Below are 13604 nucleotides of genomic sequence, written 5' to 3' on the forward strand. Positions count from 1 at the left end.
CAGCGGAGTGTGCGCCGATATGAAACTTCCTGGCAGATTAAAACTGTGTGCCCGACCGAGACTCGAATTCGGGACCTTGCCTTTCGCGGGCACTTGCCCGCGAAAGGCAAAGGTCCCGAGTTCGAGTCTCGGTCGGGCACACAGTTTTAATCTGCCAGGAAGTTTCATATCGGCGCACACTCCGCTGCAGAGTGAAAATCTCATTCTGGAAACATCCCCAAGGCTGTGGCTAAGCCATGTCTCCGCTATATCCTTTCTTTCAGGAGTGCTAGTTCTGCATGGTTCGCAGAAGAGCTTCTGTAAAGTTTGGAAGGTAGGAGACGAGATACTGGCAGAAGCTGTGAGTACCGGGCGTGAGTCGTGCTTCGGTAGCTCAGTTGGTAGAGCACTTGCCCGCGAAAGGCAAAGGTCCCGAGTTCGAGTCTCGGTCGGGCACACAGTTTTAATCTGCCAGGAAGTTTCTTATCCCAGGCATGTTCGATAGAGTTCATATCTGGAGAACATGCTGGACACTCTAGTTGAGCGATGTCGTTATCCTGAAGGAAGTCATTCACAAGATGTGCACGATGGGTGCTCGAATTATTGTCCATGAAGACGAGTGCCTCGCCAATATGCTGCCGGTATGGTTGCACTATCGGTCGGAGGATGGCATTCACATATCGTAAAGTCGTTAGGCGCCTTCCATGACCAACAGCGGCGTACGTCGGTCCCTCATAATGCCACCTCAAAACAGCAGGGAACCTCCACCTGGACAGTGTGTCTAAGGCGTTCCGTCTGACCTGGTTCCCTCCAAACACGTCTCCGAAGATTATCTGGTTGAAGGCATATGCGACACTCATCGGTGAAGAGAACATGACGCCAATGCTGAGCGGTCCATTCGGCATGTTGTTCGGCCAGTCTGTACCGTGCTGCATGATGATGTGGTTGCAAAGATGGACCTGCCATGGACGTCGGCCGTGAAGTTGTGCATCATGCAGCCTATTGCGCACAGATCGAGTCGTAATACGACGTCCTGTGGCTGCACAAAAATCATTATTTCACATGGTGCCGTTGATGTCTGAGCTCCTCCGAGCCATAATCCGTAGCTAGCGGTCATCCACTGCAGTAGTAGCTCTTGGGCAGCCTGAGGGAGGCATGTCACCGACAGTAGCTGTCTCTCTGTATCTCCTACCTGTATGTCCGAACAACATCGCTTTGGTTCACTCCTATACGCCTGGACACTTACCTCGTTGAGAGCGATTGAACCGCGGTATTGACCGTCTATGTATGGTTGAACCACAGACCACACGAGCTGTGTACCTCAATCATGGTGGAATGACTGGAACTGATCGGCTGTCAGACCCGCTCCGTCTAGTAGGCGCTGCTCATGCGTGGTAGTTTACATCTTTGGGCGGGTTTAGTGACATCTCTGAACAGTCGAAAGGACTGTGTCTGTGATACAATATCCACAGTCAACGTCTGTCTTCAGGAGTTCTGGGAACCGGGGTGATGCAAATAATTTTTTTTGATGTGTCCTTTCTTTAAGGGTACCGGGGGTGGCCCCACATTGACTTTGTTGTTATTTCATGCTGCATGGTAGGACGGCAGCGAGTTTTCTTCCAGTACAGTTCTAATATGCAGGGTGGTCCATTGATTGTGACTGGGCCAAGTATCTCACGAAATAAGCATCAAACGAAAAAACTACAAAGAACGGGACTCGTTTAGCTTGAAGGGGGAAACCAGATGGCGCTATGGTTGGCCTGATACATGGCGCTGCCATAGGTCAAACGGATATCAACTGCGTTTTTTTAAATAGGAACCCCCATTTTTTATTACATATTCGTGTAGTACGTAAAGAAATATGAATGTTTTAGTTGGACCACTTTGTGATAGATGGCGCTGTAATAGTCACAAACGTATAAGTACGTGGTATCACGTAACATTCCGCCAGTGCGGACGGGAGTTGCTTCGTGATAGATCACTCGTGTGCGCAAGAATCGGGAATCTCAAAAACGTCGGTGTTGAGAATGCTACATCAACATCGACTGCATCCGTACCATATTTCTATGCACCAGGAATTGCATGGCGACGACTTTGAACGTCGTGTACAGTTCTGCCACTGGGCACAAGAGAAATTAGGGGGCGATGACCATCAGTAACGTAAACCGGCATATGTCAGCCGGAGTGGCCGAGCGGCTCTAGGCGCTACAGTCTGGAGCCGGGCGATCGCTACGGTCGCAGGTTCGAATCTTGCCTCGGGCATGGATGTGTGATGTCCTTAGGTTTGTTAGGTTTAAGTAGCTCTGTTCTAGGGGACTGATGACCTCAGATGTTAAGTCCCATAGTGCTCAGAGCCATAAACCGGCATAATATGTACTATAGGGCAACGGAAAATCCACGATGGCTGCGACAAGTGGAACAGCAGCGACCTTGGCGGGTTAATGTATGGTGAGGCATTATGGGAGGGAGGATAAATGGCCCCCATTTTATCGATGGAAATCTAAATGGTGCAATGTTTGCTGATTTCCTACGTAATGTTCTACCGATGTTACTACATGATGTTTCACTGCATGACAGAATGACGATGTACTTCCAACATGATGGATGTCCGGCACATAGCTCGCGTGCGGTTGAAGCGGTATTGAATAGCATCTTTCATGACAGTTGGATCAGTCGTCGAAGCACCATACCATGACCCGCACATTCACCGGATCTGACGTCCCCGGATTTCTTTCTGTGGAGAAAGTTGAAGGATATTTGCTATCGTGATCCACGGACAACGCCTGACAACATGCGTCAGCGCATTGTCAATGCATGTGCTAAAATTACGGAAGGCGAACTACTCGCTGTTGAGAGGAATGTCGTTACACGTATTGCCAAATGCATTGAGGTTGACGGACATCATTTTGAGCATTTATTGCATTAATATGCTATTTACAGGTAATCACGCTGTAACAGCATGCGTTCTCAGAAATGATAAGTTCACAAAGGTACATGTATCACATTGGAACACCCGGAATAAAATGTTCAAACGTACTTACGTTATGTATTTTAATTTAAAAAACCTACCTGTTACCAACAATTCGTCTAAAATTGTGTCATATGTTTGTGACTATTACAGCACCATCTGCCACAAAGCGAAAAAAGTGGTCCAAGTAAAACATTAATATTTCTTTACATACTACGCTAATATGTAATAAAAAATGGGGGTTCCTATTGAAAAAAAAACGCAGTTGATATCCGCTTGACCTATGTCAGCGCCTTATAGTGGGCCAGCCGTAGCGCCACCTGGTTTCCCCCTTCAAGCAAGACAAGTTTCGTTCTTTGTAGTTTTTTCGTTTGACGCTTATTTCGTGAGATATTTGGCGAGGTCACGGTCAATGGACTCCCCTGGATAAGGACGTGCTATGGCTTTGTGAATAATAAAAGTTTCTGTTTCTCCTACCTTCCTTAAAAACAAAAAAATAAATAATAAAAATAAAAAGTAAATAAAGAAAGTACTGCACTAACTTATTACGTAGGAGCTCGTGGGATCAAACCTCATAAAATACAGCGATTTTTTATCTCTAATTGTAATCAAAATACGTTCATTATTATTTTTATTCACAAAAGAAGAAAGAAAGGAAGAAATGTGGTAGAGCACTTGCTTGCGAAAGGTAAAGGTCCCGAGTTCGAGTCTTCGTCCGGCAGAAAGGTTTAATCTGCCAGGAAGTTTCAAATCACATGTTCATTTAATAGTAACTGTTCCACCGAACGCAGTTCGGTGTTCTTTTACCAGAGCATGTCCTGCAATAATGATTTATCGTGATGCCATTGGCGGAAACACCTCTCGTGTTCTATGTGGCACTGTTCAATAGTGCACAAACTTTGCCCACCGTGTAACCACCCGCATCTACATGGTACGCTGTATATTCTTTGCATACAGAGATCTACATGATCTTTCACTAGGAGTTTTAGAATTTTTACTAGAGGCCTGAGGACTGACTCGGTTTTAGCCTCTTCAGGTGACAGCTGATCTTTCCTCTTGCTGAGCCACAGAAACGGCAAACAGTCAAGGATTTTCTGCTAATGAGAAATGGGAGAAATAGTTTGCAAAATATGTTAGCTGTTTTGGCAGTTTTCCTTCAAACCTTTCCGTAAGTGGCTCACTCGGTTCTTTCAGGAAAATTTTGGAGACTTAAACGGTCCTCAGAACAGAATGAATCTGTGCTGCGTAATGGTAGATGGTACCGTGCAGATACTGGTCCGTGTGGGTGAGTATTCGGTAATCTCTGTGACTGAGGCACCCATTTTATTTTCAGCAGACAAGAATATTTAGGAACGACAAACCACCATGTGTATCTACGTCCACTGTGAACTGGCCCGCGTCTCGTGGTCGTGCGGTAGCGTTCTCGCTTCCCGCGCCCGGGTTCCCGGGTTCGATTCCCGGCGGGGTCAGGGATTTTCTCTACCTCGTGATGGCTGGGTGTTGTGTGATGTCCTTAGGTTAGTTAGGTTTAAGTAGTTCTAAGTTCTAGGGGACTGATGACCATAGATGTTAAGTCCCATAATGCTCAGAGCCATTTTCCACTGTGAACTTAATGTGGTCATGGATATCGTTGATGTGGTCCAAGAACTCTTCCAGCTTTTCGGGACCATGAGGTTGGACAATAAATTTGTTGTCTACATAATGATAAATTGAGTAGACATCCTGGTCGTTGTTTTGGGTTGCATTGGCAAGGTGTCTCAATTGTTGATTGTAAATATCAGCAGTGATGGCTGTAAGTAGGCTGTTTATGTTTTCTTATTGGTAACGCCACGTAGCGCTCTGTATGAAAATCACTGGCTGTGCTGTGTGCCGTCTGTGGCGTGAGCCGCCAGCAGTGGTGGATGTGGGGAGAGAGATGGCGGAGTTTTGAAATTTGTAAGACTGGATGTCATGAACTGCTATATATATTATGACTATTAAGGTAAATACATTGTTTGTTCTCTATTAAAATCTTTCATTTGCTAACTATGTCTATCAGTAGTTAATGCCTTCCATAGTTTGAATCTTTTATTTAGATGGCAGTAGTGGCGCTCGCTGTATTGCAGTAGTTCGAGTAACCATGATTTTTGTGAGGTAAGCGATTTGTGAAACGTATAGGTTAATGTTAGTCAGGGCCATTTTTTGTAGGGATTTTTGAAAGTCAGATTGCGTTACGCTAAAAATATTGTGTGTCAGTTTAAGCACAGTCATGTATAATTTCTCTAAGGGGAAGTTTCATATGGCTACACCTCGGGGAAGCAATTCGTAGTACATCACACCGTCGCTGTTCCACCACATGCATAATATTGGTTCAAATGGCTCTGAGCACTATGGGGCTTAACTGCTGAGGTCATCAGTCCCCTAGAACTTAGAACTACTTAAACCTAACTAACATAAGGACATCACACACATCCATGCCCGAGGCAGGATTCGAACCTGCGACCGTAGCGGTAGCGCGGTTCCAGACTGTAGCGCCTAGAACCGCTCGACCACCCTGGCCGGCCATTATATTGTCTATTGTGGATGCGAATAGGTCTTTGTACAGGGAGTTGCTGTTTTGTTTGAGTTAAATCATTCCTTTCTTTTCTTACGTAAGCATAAAGAAAACATTTCTCGTCACTAGTAACGATACAGAATGGGAATGATCGGTCTTTTTCACAAGCAACTGATTACGAGAAAGCATAGATTCGTATATGGTCACCCGCTGTCTTTTATGATTCTGACTTAAAGTATGCGGTACCTGTAACCAGGTTTTGAACCTTTCACATTGCATGCAAATATTGAACGACGGTGGAATAATCACATACCATTGCATTTGCGAGTTCTCGAGTACAATGACGTGGATCATTGTGGATTAACGCGCTAAACGATCTTCACTAAACCTCCTGAATGATGAGTGTCACAAATGTGAAGTGATCCGCCTTAAAAAGAGCAAACCATTTTCTTGCCGTGGTCTGTCTAGTAGCAGTATCCTCATACACAACACAAATGTTTTCGGCTGCCGCTGCTGCTGTCACCCGTCTATTGAATTCAATCACAAGAATATGTCGGAAATGTTCCGATTTGTCTACTTGGCATCCCACTCACTACCTCCAAACGAGAAAATGGCAATTGCAAACTCAAATAGCAACAGTGGATTAAAAATAATAAATGACAGTCGATAAATAAACTCATAGCAACCGCAACATCAGCATGCAAAACAAAAAGGCTTCATTCGTATGCACCAAACTACTAATTACAGATTTAGTTATTTTCTAACAGACTAAGTAGTAACCCAGTACCCACGAACACACCCCTGTAAAAAGTCTTTCTCTCTCTCTCACACACACTCACTCACTCACTCTCTCTCTCTCTCTCTCTCTCTCTCTCTCTCTCTCTCTCTCACACACACACACACACACAGACACACAGACACACACACACACACACACACAAACACATAAAGAATATTAAAGTACATACAGTCGCCACAACACAAAGAAAAGGCGAACGATAAACATAGAGCGACAGTTGTCAACACCGCGTACTGTAAACACGGCAAACCAAAATACAGTGAACAGTGGAAGTGAGGTATTAAGTATAAATGTGTTCGTAAGTGCTGAAAATCAGATAATCTTCCGTACATACATAGTCCCCCCTATTAACATTCGTTGACCTAAAACATAGTATTTGATTTAATTGTTCGCGTAGCGAAATGTACAGCTACAATGCGTTACAAATAATCTGGACGAGACATTGATGTGTTTAAACGCAATAAATGTTTTCAACCTTTAATAAGACATTTGGTCTGAAGATAGCTTACTGCACGCGTTAGCCGCAATCAGGTTAATGTGCTTGCAGACGGAAAGATCAGCACGTGTCGGTCAGTCGCGCGTCCGTGTGGTTTGCTTAAGTGAGCACCATTTGGTGTAGTAGCTCTCCTCATTTTCTATGCTTGCTGGGAAATATTGGAGGAGAGCTCCACCTAATGTGAGACACCGGTGTCCTGCATTACGCGAAGTTTCTCTCGAACGCAACTTCGGCCTTTTAAGTGGCCATTCCGCTGCGCTTTTGTGGTGCTTATCACATGTCAGATTAGATTACAGAGGGTAGGACAGCTTCTCAAGTTTGCGCTGAATGGCCGACTTCCTGAGCGTGACCTTGGCTATGTACTGTGATTTTCTGCTGCCAGTATTCATATCAACGTATTTTCTTCGTTGATGCCGATTAACGTCCCACTCTAACAGATTCAATTAGAGACAAAGTAATAGCTTCCATATAATACACTTTCAAAATAACTTCCTTTCCGAAGAATTTCTGTGATGTCACAGTAAAAAATGTTAGTTGAAAAGTAACCTATATGCAAAACTGATTGTTACCGACGATGTAAAATGTATTTTGTCTTTTCAAACAGCCGGCCGCGGTGGTCTAGCGGTTCTGGCGCTGCAGTCCGGAACCGCGGGACTGCTACGGTCGCAGGTTCGAATCCTGCCTCGGGCATGGGTGTGTGTGATGTCCTTAGGTTAGTTAGGTTTAAGTAGTTCTAAGTTCTGGGGGACTTATGACCTAAGATGTTGAGTCCCATAGTGCTCAGAGCCATCTTTTCAAACCAACCGGTAGCTAGACCCGCAGAATTTATGTTCCTGTGTTTTCTGGAATAGTTTTTAATCTTTAATTAAACTCTGGAAATATAAACGCTCCTCAATTGCAGGTCTAGACAACGTGCCAGTCTGCTTTGTAATAGAATGAGGATACTCTTTTGTTGTAATGACGGCGGTGACTGAAAGTGTTATGCTCTGCACAAAATACCATTAGCAATGGTGGGCTGTGCTCATGCGTGTCTGCTCAACATGCACTTACAGTTCATCGACAGGGGGTGGGTCTGGGTGTAGGATGTTGTGTGACACGCTGAAATTACTTTCCTTCCACGGGAAACAAATTATTGAACTTTACCTGCCTCGTAGTGTTTCTTTAGCTTTCGCCTTTGAGGATAATCACTGGTATACCAAGAATCTTATTTATCTCACATAAACATTTCCTGTGTGAGAATACCATTATTGACCTAATGTGGAAAGAAGAATCCGTACCCTCATCTGGCTTCCGACGTACTCGTTACTGTAAAAGTATACATGGACTCATCAGCCGCACGTACCTACTTGTAACCTTGGAGGGTCCAGAGCACTTGTGATGTGGAGACAAGGGAGGTATTCTATGAGACAGTGGTTCCTGTACACACACCGAAGAAATGATTCTACGGGATGTAGCTGCTAGGCATACCAGTGGTCCTGCATTGAAATGACGAATAGGCTGAGGTGCTATGGCGCGTCTAATGCTATTACAATACAGGAAAGACGACGCGAAGAGATGTAATCATTCTTCTCTCAAAGCGACGCGCGTCAGATAACATCGCTGGCCGCTGCTGTAACCCAGTGATGGCGTCAGTTTCGACAAAATAAAAGTATTCCCAAAAAACAATTTTCATCGTGTACTGTGGATAGCCCTGTGTCTGTATGATTTGGAGTGCTTGTAACGACAGATGTTTACTGGTCTGGGCACTTTGAGATGTGGTCTACTCTTGACTATGTTTTACGCAACTATTACTCGTTCATTCTGGTATGAATTTACAGTCACCAAATATTTGTTCAACTACCAAACGCGTCAGCCATTCTACTTTGCCTCTTCTCGGGTAGATCCCATTTGCAACCAGCTGTGCTACCGCATTACGTGCCGCGTTCATGTACACTCGTTCACTTACTTTTAGTGAATACGGTGACAGGCGACGCTCTTCAACATATCTTGTTCATTTCTTGTGTGGCAAAGGCTGCGAAGGGCAATGCACCGTGTAGAGGTGCTCGACATCCTCACCGACTTGTTTACTTATCAGATCAAGAATCTGCACACATGATTCACAGAAAAGAGCATCATAAATCATTTACTATCTATGTATCTGTGTTACGTTTCAGAAGAATTAATGTATGTTTACTAATTAAACATAAGCTGATAACTACTACCTGTTGGACTGTACAAACTGGCCATTTGCGTGTGTACCAGCAAACTATGATTAGAAATCTACGGTCAACAGTGATATTCGGTTGATGAACTATAAGGTTCAAAATAAGGATAGCACATATGTACATAATCTAATCTTAGATTAGAAAAAGTTATATCGATAAACAAGATTAATCACCGTTTTTTTCCTATTGAGGAGTAGCAGTATTCATTCAGGATTGCTAACGATCATGTTACGCTTGATACAACTGGCACTATGAGTATGTTTACTTGCTAAGGAGAAATTTTTATTTTCTACGAGACAGAATTTAGTTTATTATAACGAACAACTTGGATGTTGTTCTGGTCTTCGGTCCTGAGACTGGTTTGATGCAGCTCTCCATGCTACTCTATCCTGTGCGAGCTTCTTCATCTCCCAGTACTTACTGCAACCTACATCCTTCTGAATCTGCTTAGTCTATTCATCTCTTGGCCTCCCTCTACGATTTTTACCCTCCACGCTGCCCTCCAGTACTAAAATTGTGATCCCTTGATGCCTCAGAACATGTCCTACCAATCGATGCCTTCTTCTTGTCAAGTTGTGCCACAAACTCCTCTTCTCCTCAATCCTATTCAATACCTCCTCATTAGTTATGTGATCTACCCATCTAATCTTCAGCATTCTTCTGTTGCACCACATTTCTGAAGCTTCTATTCTCTTCTTGTCCAAACTATTTATCGTCCATGTTTCACTTCCATACATGGCTACACACAATACAAATACTTTCAGAAACGACTTCCTGTCACTTAAATCTATACTCGATGTTAACAAATTTCTCTTCTTCAGAAACGCTTTCCTTGCCATTGCCAGTCTACATTTTATATCCTCTCTACTTCGACCATCATCAGTTTTTTTGCTCCCCAAATAGCATATCTCCTTTACTACTTTAAGTGTCTCAATTACTAATGTAATCCCTCAGTATCACCCGACTTAATTCGACTACATTCCATTATCCTCGTTTTGCTTTTGTTGATGTTCATCTTATACCCTTCTTTCAAGACACTGTCCATTCCGTTCAACTACTCTTCCAAGTCCTTTGCTGTCTCTGACAGAATTACAATGTCATTGGCGATATGAGGCTGTGTTCTGGCAATAGTTTTGTTTTAGATCTTGAAGTCACTGTAAGCATTTTTGTTTGAATAAAACTGTCGCTGCTCAGACATTAATATTTCCCTTCTGTTTGGTCTCCTGATACACCCAAATGAACCTCAGTACTTTTTGATTTTGTGGTGTGGAAAACTTGAATACGTGAACAGTGTTCTGTAATGCTTGCAGGCTTGAAGCGCAGAAGTTTGAAAAATTGTTGAAAAAAAGAAGAAAAAAGTGTTAATGCTTTTACCGTTATTTGTCCTTACTGGGCAGTGCTACCTTTGGTCGCTGAATGTTTTGCTGTAAGGCAAAAGAAGATAATTTAAAAATTTATAATTTGGGATTGTACAGAATTATTGTATCGCTTGAGCCTTGTCCCGCAGTTACGCAGGGTCAGCCATCGTTAATCGGAATTGGCATGTTCATGTTTAAGGGGTGGTCGGATGCCCTTCCTGCCACCACCCCATACTCCCCAGGACGGAATTAGTGTACCCCAACTGTCTGTGCCAAGTGTAATCCATGGAATAGTGCGAAAGTGTTCAGATGTCTGCGAGCCATGTAACTGAGGCGGAACATGGGGACCAGCCCGGTATTCACCTAGCGGGATGTGGAAAACCGCCTAAAAACGACATGCAGGCTGGCCGGCACATCAGCCCTCGTTGTTAATCCGCCGGGCAGATTCGATCCGGGGCCGGCGCACCTACCCCAGTCCAGGAAGCAGTGCGTTTGCTCTCTTGGCTACTCTGGCGGGTCTTAGGATGGTACAGATTCCGGTGTGTAAATAAAATAACGTAGAACACAGGAGACTCTAAGGTGTAGGTTGATGATATGCAAAAAGTGCAAGTAACGATTTAAAAACTGCTGCGCGAGGTGACAGAGAGGTTAAGACAGTAGAGCAGTATTCGGGAACAGCGCATTTCTAGTCTCCATCTTGTCATCTATGGTTTCTCTAAATTCCTTCAGGAACGCCACCACCCATGATTGTATGGCATTTCACGTAAAGTTATGGTTAATTTCTAGGGAAGACTGAAAATATTTGTGTAGTAGAAGTAGTTGTCTAACAGAACCACGATTAGTACTTGGCAAAATATTAAAATTTCTGATACATCACTACATGGCTGCAACTGTCATATCTGGCTCTAAATTAAGGCATTAGCTCGTTACCTGCTGCGCGCGCGACCCTGTGAACGGAAAGGAAGGAAGAGAGATTAGCTCTTTATTTCTTGTCGATTCCGAGTTTATGAAAGACTAAGTAGAAAATCAGATAAACTGAAGATGCTGTAGGAAATCAGTTTCGACATTTCTCAAACGTTATTAGACTTAAATGATTTGGGGCACTTAAATAATTATGATAAAATTTCAAATTGCAGTACATCATAGCATGAGCTGTGCCCGGCTGCAACGTTTCGTTCTGCTTATATTCTGTATCCACCTTCCATCCCCCACATGGGTCCTGTATGACCTCCTCCGCTTCCCCCACCTTCTCCTTTTCTCTTACTTTACACTGTCCGCAGGCTTGATCCGCCCCCTCCCCCTAGTGTCCTCATTCCTCTCCACCCCCCCCCCCCCCACTTGTTGTCCGCACCTCTATCGCTGTATCCTTCCCTCTCTCCACCTACACACCCTCCATATCGTTCATCAGGGCGATTTCCAGCACTTTCCCCTCCCAGATGATGGGTCCCCCTTTCCATTCACCTCCTTCTCCCAGGGAGGTTTTTCGTCTTCCCCCCCCCCCAAAATCTCACCCCTTCTCCCACTCTTTGTAGCACTGCACCTTCCCCCCTTTCTTCCCTTCTCCCTTGTATCCCTACCCTTGACAGATCATTCCAGTTTGTTCTTCATCATCAGTGTGCTATGTCAATGTTGTGTTCGGTGCTGTTCTACAGTGACGTCGAGTGCTGTGGTTTTATTCGTATTGTACACAATGTTGTTGTCCGTGATTGTTCTGTGCTATGCCATCCATCGCAAATTTTATGCTCTGGCCGTACCTCACCTTGTGTTCTTTTAATCCTTACAGTGTGTGGTTTTTTGTGTAAATTACTGTTTTTGATTTTTATCTCCATTTTTATAGTCACCCTCTTTCTTGTATGCCCTCTTCCGAGATGTTACCGTTTTTATATCTATGAACCACCACATTTTTCTCCTTTATGTTGTTTTAAATATCTTCTGTTATATACTTCATGTGTTTTGGCTAAAGAGCAGTGCCTGTGATGCTGCCAGCCCGCCCCAGATGGGGAATTGAAATACAATAAAGAAAAAATATCCTCCTGCCGAATTACCTGCCAAAGGCAACTATAGTCCAGCTATATGCGAGCTGATGGGGTTGGTCTGCCCCCTGTTCAATAGATACGTATTTGGTGACATTGAGAGACTCTCAGTGAATCTGTCACTGGAGCAGGTAGTTGCTGAGGGCCTTTCCATATATACCCCATTAAATACTCCACATAATAGAAATAGTTGGGGGGGGGGGGGCTGATGATCTACAACATCGTGTGGAGATATTGGAGGAAACGTGCAGTTAACATACGAAGCAGTGATATAGTACCTATACAATTAGCAAACACCACACTGCGCTCTTTAACTATATTACCTGACAAAAAAAGAGTAGCTGCGAGGTCTGAGATGCATTGCAATGATTCACGCAGTTTGCCCTGTTAGAGGTTCGAGTCCTCCCTCGGGCGTGGATGTGTATGTGGGTTGTCCTTAGCATAATTTAGTTTAAGTTAGATTAAGTAGTGTGTAATCCTAGGGAAAGATGACCTCAGCAGTTTGGTCCAACAGGAACTTACCATCATCATCACCAAACCACCCAGAAGGGGAGGAGAAAACGAAATGAGACTTTACAAGTTGATAGGGCATCTGATTGTGAACTACAGGCAACTTCACAGACAACTTGGCTTGATGAGAGCCCTTATCAGTAGAACGTTGCACCAGTTCGAACCTGGATACAAGCGTAATACAGTTGGGCAGGCAGCTATAAAGCCGTTGTCTTCTGATGCAAGCTGCCGAACAACTGTTGCAGATGGTCCTTCACGTCCTGGTTACTGGCACTGTCATCCCAGCTGGTCTCACACAAGTTCTATCAGGAACAGATCTGGGCATCTGGCTGGCCATGGAAGTATCTCAACATCACGCAGACAGTTCAGAGAGAAACAGGCCATACGTGGACGAGAACTGTCCTGTTGAACAATAACACCATGATGCTGTTGCATGAGACATGAGGGCACAGCATGCCGTGACCTACCGTTTTGCTATACGAGGTGTGGCTAGAAAAAAACCGGACTAGTACTGGTGAAACAATAAAACGAATGCAATAAGGCTGAAAGTCGCGTGGCCTGTCACGTGACTCTCGCTCCGCCTACTGCTCGAGTTTCATCTGCCTCCTGCACTCAGTCTGCCCGTGGCGTCTGTTTTAAGTAGTTGACGTTTTGTCTGTGCGTCGGAAAATGTTGAGTGTACAGAAAGAACAGCGTGTTAACATCAAATTTTGTTTCAAACTAG

The 13604-nt window shown here is 44.2% G+C and overlaps 1 protein-coding gene across 4 annotated transcripts in view; it reads left to right on the forward strand.

The window, feature by feature from the left end:
• The window catches only part of LOC126199559 (trypsin alpha-3-like), a 225488-nt gene that overhangs the window by 131051 nt on the left and 80833 nt on the right, over positions 1-13604 (forward strand). The window lies entirely within an intron of this gene.

Source organism: Schistocerca nitens, chromosome 1 (assembly GCF_023898315.1).
Source record: "Schistocerca nitens isolate TAMUIC-IGC-003100 chromosome 1, iqSchNite1.1, whole genome shotgun sequence".
Lineage (NCBI taxonomy): Eukaryota > Metazoa > Arthropoda > Insecta > Orthoptera > Acrididae > Schistocerca > Schistocerca nitens.